A 19,310-nucleotide genomic window follows, 5' to 3' on the forward strand; every position below is an offset into this window, starting at 1 on the left:
CTTGTTTTTTAATCCAATCTGATAGCCTGTGTCCTTTGATTGGGGCATTTAGCCCATTTACATTCAGGGTAACTATTGAAAGATATGAATTTAGTGCCATTGTATTGCCTGTAAGGTGACTGTTACTGTATATTGTCTCTGTTCCTGGTCTGTGTTGCTTTTAGGCTCTCTGTTTGCTTAGAGGACTCCTTTCAAGATTTCTTGTAGGGCTGGTTTCGTGTTTGCAAATTCCTTTAGTTTTTGTTTGTCCTGGAAGCTTTTTATCTCTCCTTCTATTTTCAATGACAGCCTAGCTGGATATAGTATTCTTGGCTGCATATTTTTCTCATTTAGTGCTCTGAATATATCATGCCAGTCTTTTCTGGCCTGCCAGGTCTCTGTGGATAGGTCTGTTGCCAATCTAATGTTTCTGCCATTGTAGGTTACATATCTCTTCTCCTGAGCTGCTTTCAGGATTTTCTCTTTGTCTCTGAGACTCGTAAGTTTTACTATTAGGTGTCGGGGTGTTGACCTATTTTTATTGATTTTGAGAGGGGTTCTCTGTGCTTCCTGGATTTTGATGCCTGTTTCCTTCCCCAAATTAGGGAAGTTCTCTGCTATAATTTGCTCCAATATACCTTCTGCCCCTCTCTCTCTTTCTTCTTCTTCTGGGATCCCAATTATTCTAATGTTTCGTCTTACGGTATCGCTTATCTCTCACGATCCAGTAGTTGTTTATCTCTCTTTTTCTCAGCTTCTTTATTTTCCATCATTTGGTCTTCTATATCACTGATTCTCTCTTCTGCCTCATTTATCCTAGCAGTTAGCGCCCCCATTTTTTATTGCACCTCATTAATAGCCTTTTTGATTTCGACTTGGTTAGATTTTAGTTCTTTTATTTCTCCAGAAAGGGTTTCTCTAATAACTTCCATGCTTTTTTCAAGCCCCGCTAGTATCTTTAAAGTGATGATTCTGAACTCTAGATCCGACATCGTACTAATGTCCGTATTGAGTAGGTCCCTGGCAGTTGGTACTGCCTCTTGTTCTTTTTGTTGAGGTGATTTTTTCCGTCTTGTCATTTTGTCCAGAGGAGAATAGATGAATGAGAGAACAAAATTCTAACAGGGTACCAACATCCCCAGAAAATATACTCTAAACAAATCAGAAAAGACCTGAAACTGGGGGAAAAGAAAGGGAAAGAAAGAAGAAAGAAAAAGAAACAGAAACAGAAATGGAACAAAACAAAAAAAAACAGAATATGATCAGATATGATCATGGTGGTGCATAGATCAGTGCCACACACTAGATTTTGGGTGTATTTTGGTCTGTTAGAAGGAAGTGCCTCCCAAAATTTTAAAGAAAGAAAAACTTATGTATGTACAAAAATAAGGGTTGATATGATGAAGGGATGGAATATGACTGTAAAGATGAAAATTATAAAAAATTTTATAAAAGGAATTGATAAGAAGTTGTTTGAAAAAAGAAAGAAGAGGATTAAAAAAAAAAGAAAAAAAAAGGGAGAGAATGTGATCAGGCAGGAGAGTAGGACAAAACCATACACTAGAGATTTAGGGTATATTTTGATCTGTTAGAAGAAACTATCTCAAAATTTTGAAGAGAGAACAACTTATATATATATATATATATGCCAAAAATAAGGGTAACTACTATGAAGGGATAGAATATGACTCTAAAAATGAAAAATAAAAATGTTTTTTAAAAAAAGGTATTGATAAGATGTTGGTTGAAAAAGGGAAAAAGAAAAATTTAAAAAAAAGAGAGACAGTTAAAAAAAATTAACTTTGAAAGACTAAAGAATCATGGTAAAAAAGCCATGGATTCTATGTGCATTTTTCCCCAAGCACTGGAGTTCTGCCGTTCTCGTTGATCGGTAAACTTGGTCTTGGCTGGCTGTTCTCGCTGATCTTCTGGGGGAGGGGCCTGTTGCCGTGGTTCCCAAATGTCTTTGCCAGAGGCAGAATTGCCCCGCCCTTGCCCATTCCAGGCTAAGTAATCTGCTCGGGTTTGCTCTCGGGAGCTTTTGTTCCCTGCAAGCTCTCCGTACACCTTTGGAGGACAAGAGTGAAATGGTGGCCTCCCAGTCTCCGCCCCGGAGGAGCCAAGAACTCGGGCCCCCATTCCTCAGTGTGCCCCCAGAGAAAAGCAGTCAATCACTCCCGTCTCCCCGGTCTCCGGCCGCACTCCGTGCTCACCCAGCCTGTGACTGAGCGTTTCTATCTCTGGCACCGGACTCGGTGTGGAGTCTCCAAACCCAGCAGATCCCTGTGGTGCGCTCCCACACCACTCCCCCCGGGGGAGGAAGGGGAGTCTCCCCAGATCTGCCTCCTGCTGGGTCCCTGCTGGAGGAGCAGTGGCCCGACTGTGCCACAGATCACAGTTTATGGCAACCCCGAGCTGAGAGCCCTCTCCTCGGCTCCATCTCTGCAGCTGGCTTCCCCGCTCAGATACCTGGGAGCTCTGCCGCACTCAGGCACCCCCAATCTTTCTGTGACCCCGAGGGTCCTGAGACCACACTGTCCCACGAGGATTCCACCCCCTGCTTAGCTACTGGAGCGATGCCCCTCAGCAGAGCCTACTTATAAAAGTTGCGATTTTGTGCTCCGCTGCTATATCACTTGCCAGAAGCGGCCAGTGGAGGCCCCCTCCCCCGCTGTCTGTCCTCCCGAATATCACCTCGGATTCACTTCTCTGCATGTCCTACCTTCCAGAAAGTGGTCGCTTTTCTGTTCAGAGAGTTGTTGCTATTCTTTTCTTCAATCTCCTGTTGAGTTTTGTAGGTGTTCAGAATGGTTTGATCCCTATCCAGCTGAATTCCTGAGACCAGACGAAATCCAGGTCTCCTACTCCTCTGCCATCTTGCTCCGCCCCCCAGCCAAAGCAGTCTTGAAGAAGAAGAACAAAACTGAAGGTATCAGAAACCTAGATTTCAAGATATGCTACAAAGCTGTAGTAATCAAACTGGTATCATCTGGCACAAAAATAGACACATAGATCAATGGAACAGAATAGAAAACCCATGAGGAGCCTGGGTGGCTCAGTCAGTTGAGTGTCTGACTCTTGATATTGGCTCAGGTCATGATCACAGGGTCCTGGGATTGAGCCGCATGTCAGGCTCCATTCTTAGCAGAGTCTGCTTGAGGATTCTCTCCTTCCTCTGCCCCTCCTCCAGCTTGTGCACATGCACACGCTCTCACACTCTCTCTTTCTCAAATAAATAAATCTTCAAAAAAAAAACCTTATATACAACTCAACACCCCAAAAAACAAATAATCCAATTAAGAAATGGGCAGAAGACATGAACAGACATTTCTCCAACGAAAATACACAGATGGCCAACAGACACATGAAAGGATGATCAACGTCACTCATCATGAGGAAAATGCAAATCAAAATCACAAAGATCACCTCACACCTGTCAGACTGGCTAAAATCAACACAAGGAACAACTGGTGTTGGCAAGGATGTGGAAAAAGGGGAACCCTTTTGCAGTGTTGGTAGGAATGCAACTGATGCAGCCACTCTGGAAAACAGTATGGAGGTTCCTCAGAAAATTAAAAAATAGAATTACCCTGTTATCCAGCAATTGGACTACTAGGTATTTACTACCCAAAGAATACAAAAATACTAATTCAGAGGGATACATGCAGCCCTATCTTCATTGCAGCATTTTCTACAGTATTCAAATTATGGAAGCAGCCCAAGTGTCCATCGATAGTTGAATGGATAAAGAAGGTGTAGTGTTTTATACAATGGAATATTACTCAGCTAGGAAAACAAATGGAATCTTGCCATTTGCAACAATGTGGATGGATCTAGAGGGTATAATGCTAAGTGAAATAATTCCATCAGAGAAAGACAAATACCATATGATCTCACTGGTGGAAAAAAAAAAGAAAAAACAAAAGAAATGAACATATTAAAAAGGAGACAAAAACAAAAATAATAGACTTAACTATAGAGATCAAGTTGATGGTTACCAGAGGGATGGTAGGTGGTGGGATGGGTGAAATAGGAGAAGGGAAGTAAGAGTATACTTATGATAATCGCTAAGTAATATATAGAATTGTCGAATCACTAATTGTACACCAGAAACTCATATAATACTGTATGTTAACTATACTGGAATTAAAAAAAAAAAAAGAATTAGAATATTATGGAAACTTTGAAGTCCCCATGTGAACCTTTCCCAATTATGTGCCTTTTACTTTTCCCTCAGTAACACTGCTCTTAATTATGTTTGTATTTTCTTTATAGTTTTGGTAATTATGTATGTATCCCTAGATGTTGTTTAGTTTTGCGTATTTTTGAGAGGCAGTGTAATGTCAGGGGTCTAAGAGCACAGATTCTCATGACAGGTGGTTATGCCATCATGTGATTAGGGCGTATTACTTCTCCATGCCTGTTTCTTCATGTATGGGTAATAGAGATTAAAAATAGAATTCACCTGGGGCGCCTGGGTGGCTCAGTTGGTTGAGTGTCCGACTCTTGGTTTTGGCTCAGGTCATGATCTCAGGGTTATGGGATCCAACCCTATGTCGGGCTCTGTGCTCAGCATGGAGTCTGCTTGTCCCTCAACCTCCCCCTCTGCATCTCCCGTCTTTCTTTCTCTCTCTCTCTCTCTCAAATAAAGAAAGAAAGAAAATTTGAAAAAAACAGAATTTACCTGATAGGGCTGTTATAAGGATTAAATGAATCATTATATGCAGAGGGCACAGTGTACGGTGCCTATTACACAGGCAGTATTGTTTGAGTGTTAGTTGTTAATATCTATATAAAGGAATCATAACATCCTTCTTCAACATTGTGAGATTCATCCATGTTATATTCTGTAAATCATTCATTTTTACTTCTTTTTCTCTTGATTAATTTATTATTTTTTAAAACATTTTATTTATTTATTTGACACAGAGAAAGAGAGAGAGAGAGAGCAGAAGCAGGGGGAGGGCAGAGGGAGAGAGGAAGCAGACTCCCTGCTGAGAAGGGAGCCCAACTCAGGGCTCAGTCCCAGGACCCTGGGATCATGACCTGAGCCGAAGGCAGACACTTAACTGACTGAGCCACCCAGGCGCCCCTGAGATTTATTTTTCATTGAGGTATCATTTTTACTTCTGGGTAGTATTCCAGTGTGTGAATATTCTGTATTTCTTCTGTGAATGGATAATTAGATTCTAGTGTTATTCTTTTACTGTTACTAACCACAAACAATGCTACACAGACATTATGTTGTACACCTTTCTGTGCACATGTGTAAGAGTTTCTCAGGGATATATACCTAGAAGTGGAATTGCTGAGTTGTAAGGGTATGTGTGTCTTCAACTTTCCTACGCAATGCCAAATTAGTTTTCAAAATGGTTGCACCAATTTATGCTCCTATTAAGGGAATAAGAATGAATGCCTGTTGTCCCATATCTTATTGTTTGATTCTTTAATATTTGTTAAACTGATAGAGGTAAAATGACATAGGGTGTTTTGATTGGCATGTTCCTGATTACTACTGAGGTTGAGCATTTTCTTCATGTATTCATTGGTCATTTCTCTAACTTTGTAAAATACTTATAGTATATTTTGCTCATTTTCCATTGATACTCTATTTTAAACTGATAATTTGATTTGCTTATTGTTTTTTAGAAGTCTTTAAATGTTAGGATACTAATATTTTGTTTATATATGGTATATATTCTCCTAATTTGTGGCATGTCTTTCATTTTCAGATGATTTTTTACAAACATTTACAGATTAAAGGAAATTCTTTTGTTAGATTAGTGTCTTATTTGGGGTGTATGTATAAAATATAGTTTCCAGAATCCTTAACCCATACTTTAAGAAAGTGAGGCTTTTGCAGACTTACTGTGTAGTTCATTCCAATGTAAATAACCACTATAGAAAAACTCTTGCATTGTTATAGAGTTAGTGGTCAATAGCTCTTATTAAAACTTTTTTATATTAAAATAATCCAACTTTATAACCATAAAGCTAACTACATAATGCCATATTGATAAGTCATTGTTAGAAATTATACCTTTTGTGCCATTAATTCTTGGTCTTTTTAGTTTTATTACGTTTTTCCAATAGATAAGACCATTTCCAGCTTGTGGCTCACCATGTGAAACAATTATTGTTCTTTTTTCTGTATTAGAGAATTTTGTTTTAAGACATAATGATGGTATACTTTATGTGACTGAACTGGCCATAGATGATTCATTTGGGAATTTTAACCTCCTTCATTGTTGGGTATAACAAGTCAGATGAACCTTTGCTTGCTTACCAGTTAAGTTTTTCTTACAGAGAATCAATTTAGAAAGCTTTCCTTTATTTGGAGCTTTATTTTGCCATTTTTTATTTGTGATGTCTTTTTTTTTTTTTAAAGATTTTTATTTATTTATTTGAGAGAGAGAACGAGATAGAGAGAGAGAGCATGAGAGGGGGGAGGGTCAGAGGGAGAAGCAGACTCCCTGCCGAGCAGGGAGCCCGATGCGGGACTCGATCCCGGGACTCCAGGATCATGACCTGAGCCGAAGGCAGTCGCTCAACCAACTGAGCCACCCAGGCGCCCTATTTGTGATGTCTTATAGGGAGCATTTAGGAGCTGATCCTATAATTAATTTGTCTCTTCCCTTTAATGCGGGCTTCCCGTGGTTAGGGACAGTTACTTCTTCTTTCTTTTTATTTTTTTTCAAGTGGGCTCCACGCCCAGTGGGGCCAACATGGGGCTTGAACTCACAACCCTAAGATCAAGACCTGAGGTGAGATCAAGAGTTGGACACTTAACCAACTAAGCCACCCAGGTGCCCCAGGGACAGTTATCTCTTAACAGTCTGTAAGTTTGCACATGAAACTCCTACTGTAGTACCATTCACACAGTGGATACCTGATAATTTATCTATCTATTATTATCTATCTATATATCTCTTCTTGTTCTTTGTTCTTTCCTATGTAGAGCAAATTACTCTATGTGCATGTAATCCTTCATTTACTTTATACTTAGACAGTGTTAAAGAAATTTGTTTATTTTGTCAAGCATGAGGTTAATTACCATGAAAAGTGTGACAGTTCAGCTGATTTTTTGATCATTGTAGATAAGACTTCCTATTTGAAACAGTTGAGCTGTTACTTTGTTTTAGAATATTGTCTTTAATTTCAGCATTAATAGTAGAATCTCATACACCTCTCTCCCATTGAAATTGTCTCAATGTGATTTCAACAGATTATATCAGTGAATGTGCATTTTCTTTTTTTTTTTTTCTTTGAATGTGCATTTTCTAAAGCTGTTACGGAAATAAGATTCAGGAGCTTCTTTTTTTTTTTTTTTTTAAAGATTTTATTTATTTGACAGAGACAGTGAGAGAGGGAACACAGCAGGGGGAGTGGGAGAGGGAGAAGCAGGCTTCCCGCTGAGCAAGGAGCCCGATGTGGGGCTCGATCCCTGGACCCTGGGGTCATGACCTGAGCTGAAGGCAGACGCCTAATGACTGAGCCACCCAGGCGCCCCAAGATTCAGGAGCTTCTACTATTAACCATTTGGATCCAGTTCACCATCATCTACAGGATTACTTAATAGTAGCCTCCTAATTGTCTCCCTGCCTTCATTCTTGTTCTCATCAGTCCATTCTTCTTTTTTGTTTTTTAAGTGAACAATTCAGTGATATTTAGCACATTCACAGTGTTGTACAACCACCACCTCTATCTAGTTCCAAAACACTTTTTATTCACATATAATTAGCATATAGTGTTAGATTAGTTTCAGGTACAATATACTGACTCAGCAATTCCATACCGTACTCGTTGCTCATTAAAAGTGTGCTCCTTTAAAAAAAAAAAAAAAGATTTATTTATATATTTTAGAGAGAGAGAGAAAGGGAGAGGGAGAGAATCCCAAGCAAACTCCCCACTGAGCTCGGAGTCCAAGGGCGGGTCTCAATCCCATGACCCCGAGACTGTGACCTGAGCTGAATCCAAGAGTCGGACATTCAACCGACTAAGGCACCCCATCATAAGTGTACTCTTAATCCCTTTATCTGTTTTATCCATCCCCCCACCATCTCCCCTCTGGCAGCCACCAGTTTGTTCTCTGTATTTAAGAGTGTGGGTTTTTTTGTTTGTCATCTTTTTTCTTTGTTTGTTTGTTTTTTTTCTTAAATTCCACATATGAGTGAGATCATATGATATTTGTGTTTCTCTGACTGACTGACTTCACTTAGCTTTATATCCTGTAGAGTCCATGTTGTTGCAAATGGTAAGATCTCATTCTTTTTTATGACTAAGTGTATTCCATTGTATAAATATACCACATCTTTATCCGTTCATCTATTCATGGACACTTGGGTTGCTTCCCTATCTTGGCTATGGTAAATAATGCAGTAAACATAAGGGTGCATATATGTTTTTTTGAATTTGTGTTTTCGTTTTCTTTGGGTAAATACCCAGTAGTGGAATTACTAGATCATATGGTTATTCTGTTTTTAACTTTTTAAGGAAACTCCATACTCTTTTTCCACAGTGGCTGTACCAGTTTTCCTGAAAGACTCGCTTGAGACCTAAAGACACAGGCAGATTGAAAGTGAAGGGGTGAAAAAACATTTACAATGCAAATGGAAGTGCAGAGAAAGCTCGGGTAGCAATACTTATATAAGCAAAATAGAATTTAAAACAAAGAATATAACAAGAGATAAAGAAGGACACTGTGTAATCAGAAATGGAACAATCCAACAAGAGGATATAACAATTGTAAACATTTATACACCCAACATGGGAGCACCTAAATACAAAAAGCAACTATTAAGAGATACAGGAAGAAATCAACAGTAATACAATAATAGTAGGGGAATTTAACATCCCACTTAAATCTATGAGTAGATCATCCAGATTGAAAATCAACAAGGAAACTAGTGGCTTTGTTTTTTTGGTTCTTTTTATTTTTTAAAGAATTTATTTTTTTAAGTAATTTCTACACCCAATGTGAGGCTCAAACCTAAAACGCTGAGAGGCTCAAACCTAAAATGCTGAGATCGAGTGACATGCTCTACTGACTGAGCCAGCCAGGTGCCCAGTGGCTTTCATGACACATTGGACTAGATGGATCTAACAGATATATACACAACATACCATGCAAAAGCAGCAGAATACACATTCTTTTTAAGTCCACCTGGAACATTCTCTAGAGCAGATCATGTTAGGCCCTAAAACAAATCTCAATAAATTCACAAAAACTGAAATCCTATCATGCATCTTTTCTGACCAGAATGGTATGAAACTAGAAATCAATCACAAGAAAAAAAATCTGGAAAGAACACAATAAGTGAAGTCCAGATAACATGCTGTAAACAATGAATGGTTCAACCACGAAATCAAAAAGGAAATCTTCAGTCCATTCTTAACCCAGCAGCCAAACGCAAAACTAAGTTCTATATAGAACCTTCCCGTGGCTTCCCATTTCTCTCAGAGGAAAAAATCAAAGTGTTTAGCCTACAAGACCCTATATGACTTTGCCCTATGTAACCCATCTGGTTTCATCTCTCCTAGTCTATTGTTTCATTTTGCACTGAACGCACTGACCTCCTTTCTGTTTGTCAGGTACTCTAGGCAAGCCACCCCCTCAGGGGATTGCACTGATTTTCTTTTTCTGGAATTCTCATCCTGCTCGCATGGCTTACTTTTTTACCTCCTTCAATTCTTTGCTCAAATGTTACTTTCTTAACTTAAAACTTTATCCCTGCCTCCAGCACTTCTAATCCCCCTCTTAACCCTGTTCATCTTTTTCTGCATAGCTTTACTGTCTTCTAACATACAAGTCAGTGGTGTGCTAGTAAGTGTTTCACTACTAGTTCTCTGAGTGTAGTTATGATGGTTGATATTTCTGTTTGTGCTGATGAGTAAGGTGAAAGTGAAACAACGAAGATGTGCATCAACATTTCACTGATATGTCAATGGCCTGAGAAACTTCTTTGCTCAACTGGATAATAGTTTTGAAATACTAGAAGAATATGTTCTCAATTTTTTTGTGCTATTCATAATGTAATGGTTATAGATACCACATACTTTTGAGTTTAGTCAACATTTTCTCCATCAGTTTCTTAGATCTAGACAGTCACAAAACATTCAAGCTAAGAGTGTAGTTTTTGCCAAGTTCCATGGTATAAATACTGTCACCATGGCCGATTTCAAGCCACCAACATGAAGTCAATGAACATGATGTTGTGGACAGATATACAGTAGCCCAGCATTACATAGCTCTTCCACCATACAGATACAAAATCATAAATAATTTCAGCAGCATAGATAATAAAACATAGTAAAATAATTAGGAAGTGATGAGTTTTTAGTATTTATTGCCTTTGTTTTAAAATAACTTACATAATTTTACATTTTTATTTTTCCTTTTTTATTTTATATTTCCTTTTATTTTATTTTTCCTTTTAATTTTTAATAAAGGCTGTGTTTAACACCTGGTTTGCAAACTTGCAAAGAATGAAATAATCAATGAATAAATGAGAATTTATCATTTGAACTTACCACTCAGCACACCACTGTAAATAATTTGCCTTTTTATTTTCTGTCTGTCTCCTTCATAGAGGCAGGGTTTTTGCTCTATATTTTATAATTTATTGCTGCATGGCATGGTAGGTAGTCAATAAATACTTATTGAATACATTTTAATGAAAATATTTGAGGTTTTTTGTATATAAATTAAAATTTACATAAACAAATGCCTGTACTAGGTGTTGAGTGAAACAAATCTTGTCTTTAAAGAAATGTGAAACCTTTTTTCTCTTTTCAGATATGAATTTTTGATTATAACAAAAGCATATAAATCTTATTTCTCTGAATTACTAGATCTAGATTGTAAAAATACTGCTCTGAAAAGGACAGAAAGACTTTCAAATTTGCCTTGCTTAGAGTAAGATATGTGATCACTTTTTTATTTTTATTTTTTATTTACTTATTCTTAAAGACTTAATTTTTTTTAAAAGATTTTATTTATTTGAGAGTGAGTGAGAGAGAAAGTACAAACGGGGAGGGGCAGAGGGAGAAGGAGACTCCCCGCTGAGTGGGGACCCCCCCCCCAAGGTGATGTGGGGCTCTATTCCAGGACCCTGGGATCATGACCTGAGCCAAAGGCAGACCCTTAACTGACTGAGCCATTCGGGTGTCCCTTAAAGACTTTATTTATTTATTTTTTTAAGATTTTATTTATTTGACAGAGAGAGACACAGCGAGAGAGGGAACACAAGCAGGGGGCAGTGGGAGAGGGAGAAGCAGGCTTCCCACTGAGCAGGGAGCCTGCAGCGGGGCTGAACCGAAGGCAAACACTTAACAACTGAGCCACCCAGGTGCCCCAAAGACTTTATTTTTAAGTAGTCTCTACAGCCAACCAGGGACTCGAACTTAACCCTGAGATCAAGAGTTGAATGGTCTGTGGACTGAGCCAGCCAGGTGCCCTGATCCCTTTTTAATAAAAAGAAAAAAAGCATATGTATAGAAAAGGACAAAGAAGAAACTCCAATGTCAATGGAAGTTTTTTCTGCTTAATGGGATTATAGGCCATTTGTATTTCATTCTTTGGACTTTTCTGTTTTTTTGTGCTCTTTACAAGTAACATTTGTTACTTCTTTGGTAAAATTACTTTAAGAGCAGTTTCATTATCATACAGTGGTGAAGTATTTTAGTTGAAAGAAGACAAAAGTAAAACATTACAATTAGAAAATACAGTGTGAAGAAACAAAGAGAAATGAAAAGGCCACAGCATATTTGAAAGGCTTGATTTTCTTAGGATTTTATAGGGAGGTACTGGGAGATGAGGCCAGAAAAAGGTTGGGTTCAAATTGTAGAGGTTCCTGAAGGCCAAAGTCACAAATTAAACTGTAGAATCTTCAACAGTTTTTGAAACAATCAAGGATGAATTTTAGGAATCTTAATCTGGCATAACCATATAGGAAGATTAGAGTCCAGGGGTTGTTGCAGAAGTTCATGGATAAAGTGCCCCCCCCCTTTTTTTTAAAAAAAAAAAAACCAGGGCTGTTAGGAATAGGAAGGACTGAATGCCAGAGATATACTGATACTCTCATCCAGTAGCATCAGTTGATGGACTGGGTATAGAAGAATTATGGAAAAGTATCAGAGATGGACCTAGAGTTTGTTGTCATTTTAAAGCTTTGATGGATATAAAAGGTACTATGTAGAAATAGGAAAATCAGGAAGAAGAGCTTGTTTGAAAGAAAAGATAAATTTGATTTGGAGACATCTTGAGTTGGAGTTGGAAGTACAACACTGGAATTCACACACACAAATCAGGGCTAGATCTTAACTCTCTATGGAATGTATACATATACATATATAGAGAGAGAGAAAAAAATTATGCTTAAAATTAGTTGACTTTAACTCATTAAAAAAAATCTCAGTTCAGTATATAATCTTTGAATTCGAAGAAGGAAAAATATAGCTGCAAACTTAAATATTGACGGGACATTTAAATTTTGCTAATAAGGTGAATTACATTGATTTTTGGATGTTAGCTAACTGCATTTCTTAGAAAAACTCCATGTGGTCTTGATGTATTATCCTTTTAATGTTTGGTTTGATTTGCTAAATTTTTGTTTAGAATTGTTGCATGTATGCTTATGGGAGATATTTGTCTGTAGCTTACTTTTTAAATAATGTTTTTGTTTGGTTTGGGCATCAGAGTAGTGTTAGCCTGAGAGAGGAATTTGAAAATATTCCCTCCTCTTCAACTTTTTGGGAGGAGTTTGTATAGAATTGGTATGATTTCTTAAATGTTCGGGAGAATTCATCAGTGAATCCATTTAGCCTAGGAGTTGTCTTTGTGGAAAGATTTTTTTTTTCTTTTTAAAGATTTTATTTATTTATTTAACAGAGAGAGAGAGCACACAAGCAGGGGGAGCCGCAGAGGGAGAGTGAGAAGCAGGCTCCCCACAGAGCAGGGAGCCCAATGCGGGACCCGATCCCAGGACTCTGGGATCATGACCTGAGCTGAAGGCAGACACTTAACTGACTGAGCCACCCAGGCGTCCCATTTGTGGAAAGATTTTTAACTATAAATTCAGTTTCATTAATAGGTTAGGTATAGGCCTGTTTAGGTTATCTATTTCTTCTTGAGTAAGCTGTGGTAGTTTGGGTCTTGCAAGATATTTTTCCATATTGTCCATGAATTTATTAGCAGAAACTTGTTCATAATATTCCTTTATTATTCTTTTTAATGTCTCTGGAATCTATGTGATGATACCTCTCCATTCTTGATATTGGTCATTTGTATCTTTCCTCCATTAGTGTGGCTACAGGTTTATCAGTTTTATTAATCTTCTCAAAGAATCAGCTTTTGATTTCCTTTTCTCTGTCTTTGTTTTCCTACTTTACTGCTTTCTGTTCTGATCTTTACTAGTTCCTTTTTTTCTGCTTACTTTGCATTTCTTTGTCCCTTTAGTTTCTATAGGTGGAAGCTGAGAACATGGATTTAAATAAGACCCTTTTTTAAAAAAAATATGGACATTTAGTGCAGGATTTCTCAATAGTGGGACTATTGGCATTTTAAGCTGAATAATGTTTTGTTGAGAGGGCTGTCCTATACATTATAGGACATTTAGCAGTATCCCTGGTCAGTACCCACTAGATGCCAACAGCAACCCCCGGCAACAACCAAAAATATTTCCAGATACTGCCAAATGTGTCCAGATGGGCAATGAATGTCCCTGATTGAGAACCACTGGTTTAATGCCGTAAATTTCTAGGTAGTGCTTTTGCAGCATCCTGTAAATTTTTATATATTGTTTTCATTTAGTTCAAAATACTTTCTGAATTCCCTTTTGATTTGTACTTTTACCCATGGGCTATTTTGAAATGTAGTTTCCAAATATTTGGTGACTTAATTCTGTGGTCAGAGATCATACTTTGTACGATTTGAACCCTTTTGAATTTGAAACTTGTTTTATGGCCCAGAACGTGGTCTATGTTTGTAAACATTCCACATGCACTTGAGAAGAATGTATATTCTGTTATCATTGAATAGAAGAATTCTGTAAGTGTCAGTCAGGTCATGTTGGTTAATACTGTTGTTCAAGTTTTGCTGTTTACATCCTTGCTGATTTCTGCTTATTGATTATTCTATTGATTATTGAGAAGGGAATATATAGCATTCCAGCTTTATTTTGACTAGTATTAATTGGTGTATTGCCTTCTGTCCTTTTACTTTCAACCTATTTGTGTCTTTATGTTTAAAGTGGGTTTATTGTAGGCAGCATATAATTGGATCTTGCTATTTTATCCATTAATGAAGAACTAGTTGGTCTGTTTGACTACTGGGAAGTTTGTGTCACTGCTTAAGGTGCTGTCTCCCCTAACAAGTGTATTCCTGATCTCACGGGGGAACATGTAGAGATGGGGGCCAGTTTGGTGGACAGGTTGGAGGGCTATTGCATTCTCCTCACTGTTCCTACCTGGGACCAGGCAGGAGCACGTGAAGGCAGGGCAACCCTCTGGGACCGTAAAGGGAGCCAACAACTGTGCCTGAGAGAGATGGGACTTTTGGAATCTGTCTTGCACTGTTGCTGACCAGTCATAATCTTCACTGGCCTTAGTACTCTGTTAAACCAGGTGTTAACCTATTAGTTGTTGAGTTGTGGAAGGTCAAGCAGTGGATGCCAGGAGAGGAGCTCAGCACAGTGACTGTTTACCATCTAGAATGTAAGCATTGCAAAAATATAATCACTGGTATGGCTGTATTAGTATATACTGGCCAATTATGCACCTCTGTTTATCATGTTTGAGTATTCTGGGTTTAATTCTAATTACTGCATCCTAACTCCTATTAGGAAAGGAGGAAAATAAAGAGATGACCACAGGAAATGTTTTCACCTACCATGATTGTCTGTGGTTGCCCTGACTTCTCCCCTGAGCTTCAAGGCTTACATACATCTCTACTTCGAAGCCCTATCAACAAGCCCCTCAAATTCAACAGTTCAGTTTGCTGAGGCTTAAAACTTAGGAGTCATATTTGTATCTCTTTCTCTTCCCCATCTTCTGTAGTCAGACACCAATTCCTGCTGTTGACTTTTCCCACAAAGAGAATCCTGTTGATTCAGCAAAGCTGAGGTTATTAAACTTACAGCAACAAGGGAAAGCACCACTTTGACAGAGTCTTGGTAGTTAGGGGAACTTAGGAAAGGGTATTTCTAGGGTTTTAAGATTGGGATTCACATGGTGTAAGGCACATCCTTCAAGATGGGGAACTGGTTAGGGTGGGCAAAGTTTGTGACATGGTATTTGGAATTAGTGGACATAATAAGAAAAGGCTCTTGAAGTAATTTGTTATCCTGTCAGGAGAGCTCTTTGCCCTGATGTACACACTGTTTGCCCAGATAAGTTAGTTTGTAAGAATTTCCTGAAGCAAACAGTAAAGCTAATTACTGGTTTAGTCTTATCATTCTGGGCAAAAAAAATTTCCTGAGGCACAGTTATATCATGTTGACTCAATTCTCTCTGCTACTCTTACTTTTAAACTTTTCTTTACTCCTCTTTTTTCTCCCTACACCACTGCCCTAGTTCAAGCTCTTGTCATAACTTGCCTAGACTATTTAAAATGCCTTCTAACTCATCTATAGTCTTTTGCCCTCAGATTTGTTTTCCATACTGCCACCAGAGTAATGTAACTGTATTGCAACTCTGACACTGATGTGTGTAAAACCTTTTAGTGGCTTCTGGTTGTCTGTAGGATAAAATCAGCACCTGATCCTTGTCTGCACTCTTTTTGCATTGCTGTCCAGCATTTAATTTCCTGCATCTACACATTTGTTGATGCTGTTGCCTCCACCTGGAATATTTTTTCCCTCCTACTATATGTGGCTTCCTTTAAAAGTTAAGTCGGGCGATATCTCCTATAGGAAATGTTTCCTGAACCCAAACTGTGCTTCGATAACACTATAGTGCTATTATTACATTCACCATATTGTACAGAAATTACCTTTTATGAGGGGAGAGAGCCACCTAAAGCCAAGTTGTCTTATTTCTGTATCCACTAGCATCTGCATTAGGGCCCATCACATAGTAAGTTCTATTTTTACTGACCCAAACAAATTGGGACAGAAGGGAAGGACTTAAGGACTTAAGGGGAGATAAGAGCTGATGATTTAACTTTAAATTGATGTATTTGAGGCAACATCCATGCACCCAAATAGAGAAATTTAAATACAAGAGCAAGATTTAAAAGTATTATTGGGAAATAATGATTTCCCAATAATTGAAATAATTGAATAATTGAATTTGAATTGATTATTTCACCAAGAGTGATAGTGTAAACAAGAGAGCACAGATTGAGGACTGATATTTGGGAAATATACTCAGTGGGAGAAAGTAGAGGAAGCCCTCAGAGATATCAGCAACAGAAATGTTGAAGATAAATCAGAGGCATAGAGATATTGTGGTGGGGAGAGCCAAGGAGGAAAGAAGTGTACAGAGGAGAGCTGGAATCATGGTGTTAAAATTGGCAGAGCATTTAAGGAGTATGGGAACTGTGAAAAGATTTTCTGAATTTGACAGTGTTATGTAGCTAGCAGAATGGGGATTTCATTTTTTTTTTTTCTTTTCTTTCCTTTTTTGTAGGACAAAGTAAGATTTTTTGTTCTCAGTTTTTAAACTGGCAAAAATACATCCTTTACCTGTGTTCAACCAGGACTTTGTCAAGGGGTGTGGTTTTCTTTATTTGGGAGTAAAGTTTAACTTTATTGAGGGCCTGTAGTAAATGTGACTTTGAATTAACACATTTTCTATTTTTTTCTTGTTATTTCTTTTGTCTTTGTGAGCAAAATCATTATATATAGATTACTTGAAAACAGAATGTTTGGACTCTCCCTTGATGTGTTAATTCTTACTTTAATTACTAGATTATTTACAGGCCATTGGTAGTTACCCTTTAAGAAGTAGCAAGCAAGATATTATCATTCGTATTTTCATTTTACCAAGTTCGTTTTAGAACTATTATGATTATATCACTCATTTTCAAAAAATTTTCAGCCATGAAACCCTTTCCTTTTTTTTTTTTTTTCTTTCTTTTTCTTTTATTCATTTGGGACAGAGAGATACAGAGAGAGAGAGAGAGCACGAGCAGGGGGAGGGGCAGAAGGAGAAGCAGACTCCCCGCTGGGCAGGGAGCCTGATATGGGACTCGATCCCAGGACCCCGGGATCATGACCTGAGCCGAAGGCAGAGGCTTAACCATCTGAGCCACCCAGGCGCCCCGAAACCCTTTCCTTAAACGTATATGGAATCCCAATACGTGAATCAGATAGAGTTTGTATGAAGCTGTGACAGGGACCTGAAGTCCCTCCTAAGTTGAGTCTAACCTTCTAACTTCCTTCCCTTTTTGTCCAGCCAGTGGCCCCTGGGTCTCCTCCATGAAAATCCTAGGGCTACTTAAAGCATAGTTTGAAAATCACTGATATGTAATACTCTTTGTAGAAATGCTGATAACCATATTAGTACTGAAGGTCACAAGATATTTAGATGTCAAGTCAGTTGACACTTTCACTCTGTTCTCTTATTGGTCAGTAGGATGTACAACAATAAATAGCTTCCCAAAGAGCAAATAAACTTGTACTAAAATTATTTAGACAGAGGTTGTATGGCTTCCTTTAAGGGAAGTTGTCAAAGTGGTTCCTTTGTCAATGTGACGCTGGACTACCGTTACATGTGCAGTCTCCTTCCAACACCAGTGATTCTCTCTGGTCTTATATGTGGCTACATTTATCCTACCTAGTAAATATTATCTAAATATGATGGGGTTCTATTTTATCTTTTAGTTCTTCAATTTTATAGTGTGCCGTGTATATGAGAGGTCCTGTGTTAAAATGCAGGGGTAGTATTTAAATAAGATAGAGTTTACTATTAAGGAAATAGAAAATTGCTGTAAGGCTTGATGAGTACAGTAAAAGAAGTAATCATAAGCCTATGAAATGAAAGGACCTAACCCAGGCCAGCTCTAGGAACTTGTCAGAAAAAATGCTGGCTTCCCTGAAGACTCCCAAGTTGACTTCAAAGATGAGTAGACTTTAACTAGAGGCAAATAAATAGGGAAAGGTCTTTCTAGGCAGAGAGAAGAACATATAAATAGGCTCTGAAAGAGGGCATGCATGCCTTGTTTGGAGATCTGTAAGTAGTTTAGTATGGCTGGAGCTTAGCATGTGAATAGGGATTGGTGAGTGAAGCCAGATGAAAAACGTCTGTGTTTTGCCAAGTTGAGGAATTTGGACTTTATCTTGAAAGTGTTGTGAAGTGAGTTAAGGATTTTAAGCTGAGCAATTGCATGGTCAGATGTGTGTTTTATAAAGCATTCTGGCACTAGTCAAGAGAACAGATTAATGAACCTTTCTTGGCAGCAAAGCAACCATTAAGTAATAGACTTTTGCAATAATTTACACAAAAATGTCTGAGGTTAGTAGAACTGATGTGGGTGGGAGAATGAAATCAAGATATACTAAGGAGGCAAAAGCAGTAGAGTTATTGGTCAGAGACAGTGAATTCGGGGATGACTCTTAGTAGGGCTATCCCCCTACTAAGAGAAATTAAGAAGTAAGGAATTTCATGGGCTTTTTGCCTCAAGATTCTTAGAGTGCCAACTTGAGCAAGGATATGGGTACTTTTTAATTTTTTTATATTTGTATTTGCGTATATTTTTAAAGTGATATGAAGAAGTAATAACAGGATGTATTATCAGGGAAGGTTATGGAATTTTTTTTAAATCTATTAGATTAAGATAGACTCTTACTTAAGATAGTTTAGGAATGAGTGATCTACTTAAAGGGAAAGGAATGGACTACCTTTTGTCCAGTCGTTTGATTATTTAATACCTATTTCATATACTCCATAAATCAATTTTGGTTTGAGAATAAATTCATTTTTAGAAAATCCAGGGATTTTTACATTGCCATTTGTTTGTCAGAATTTTTACCTTTTAAGAAGGTATGTGGTAAGATTGGCTTGTCTGTATAAACTAGCTAATTTAGTAATAGTTCTGCTGTGACATGCATTTTAAGATACAAAATTATTTTCCTCAATGCAAACTTTGATTTTCAAGTCTTTAATTGGTGTCATGTGGGAATTAATGTTTAATTCGTTCCTTTTTAACACTCCTAACAGAAGGATGTTTCCTTTGTGTGCTTTGTCACGTCATTTTCAAAAGTTAAGATCTCTTTTAGGCTGGTTGAGGTGGTTAAATCCCTTCAGGGAAAGAATGACCAATGCTGTGCTCCTTAACAAAAAACTAGAGGTAGTGGTTTCAGATTTTGAGATCTGCTCTGTAAAGGGACACC

General features: G+C 37.9%; 1 protein-coding gene across 10 annotated transcripts in view; it reads left to right on the forward strand.

Moving 5' to 3' along the window:
- The window catches only part of NUMB (NUMB endocytic adaptor protein), a 190,810-nt gene that overhangs the window by 105,187 nt on the left and 66,313 nt on the right, over positions 1-19,310 (forward strand). The window contains exon 1 of one of the 10 annotated variants that reach the window (XM_034993366.1): positions 2,868-2,908. The exons of the other annotated variants lie outside the window; for them this stretch is intronic. The gene's annotated coding sequence lies outside the window, so the exon portion shown is untranslated. Of the gene's footprint in view, positions 1-2,867; positions 2,909-19,310 lie in introns of those variants that run through there. 10 annotated transcript variants of the gene reach the window in all.

Source organism: Mirounga leonina, unplaced genomic scaffold (genome assembly GCF_011800145.1).
Source record: "Mirounga leonina isolate KUSES-001 unplaced genomic scaffold, KU_Mleo_1.0 Mir_82, whole genome shotgun sequence".
In the NCBI taxonomy this organism is placed as follows: domain Eukaryota; kingdom Metazoa; phylum Chordata; class Mammalia; order Carnivora; family Phocidae; genus Mirounga; species Mirounga leonina.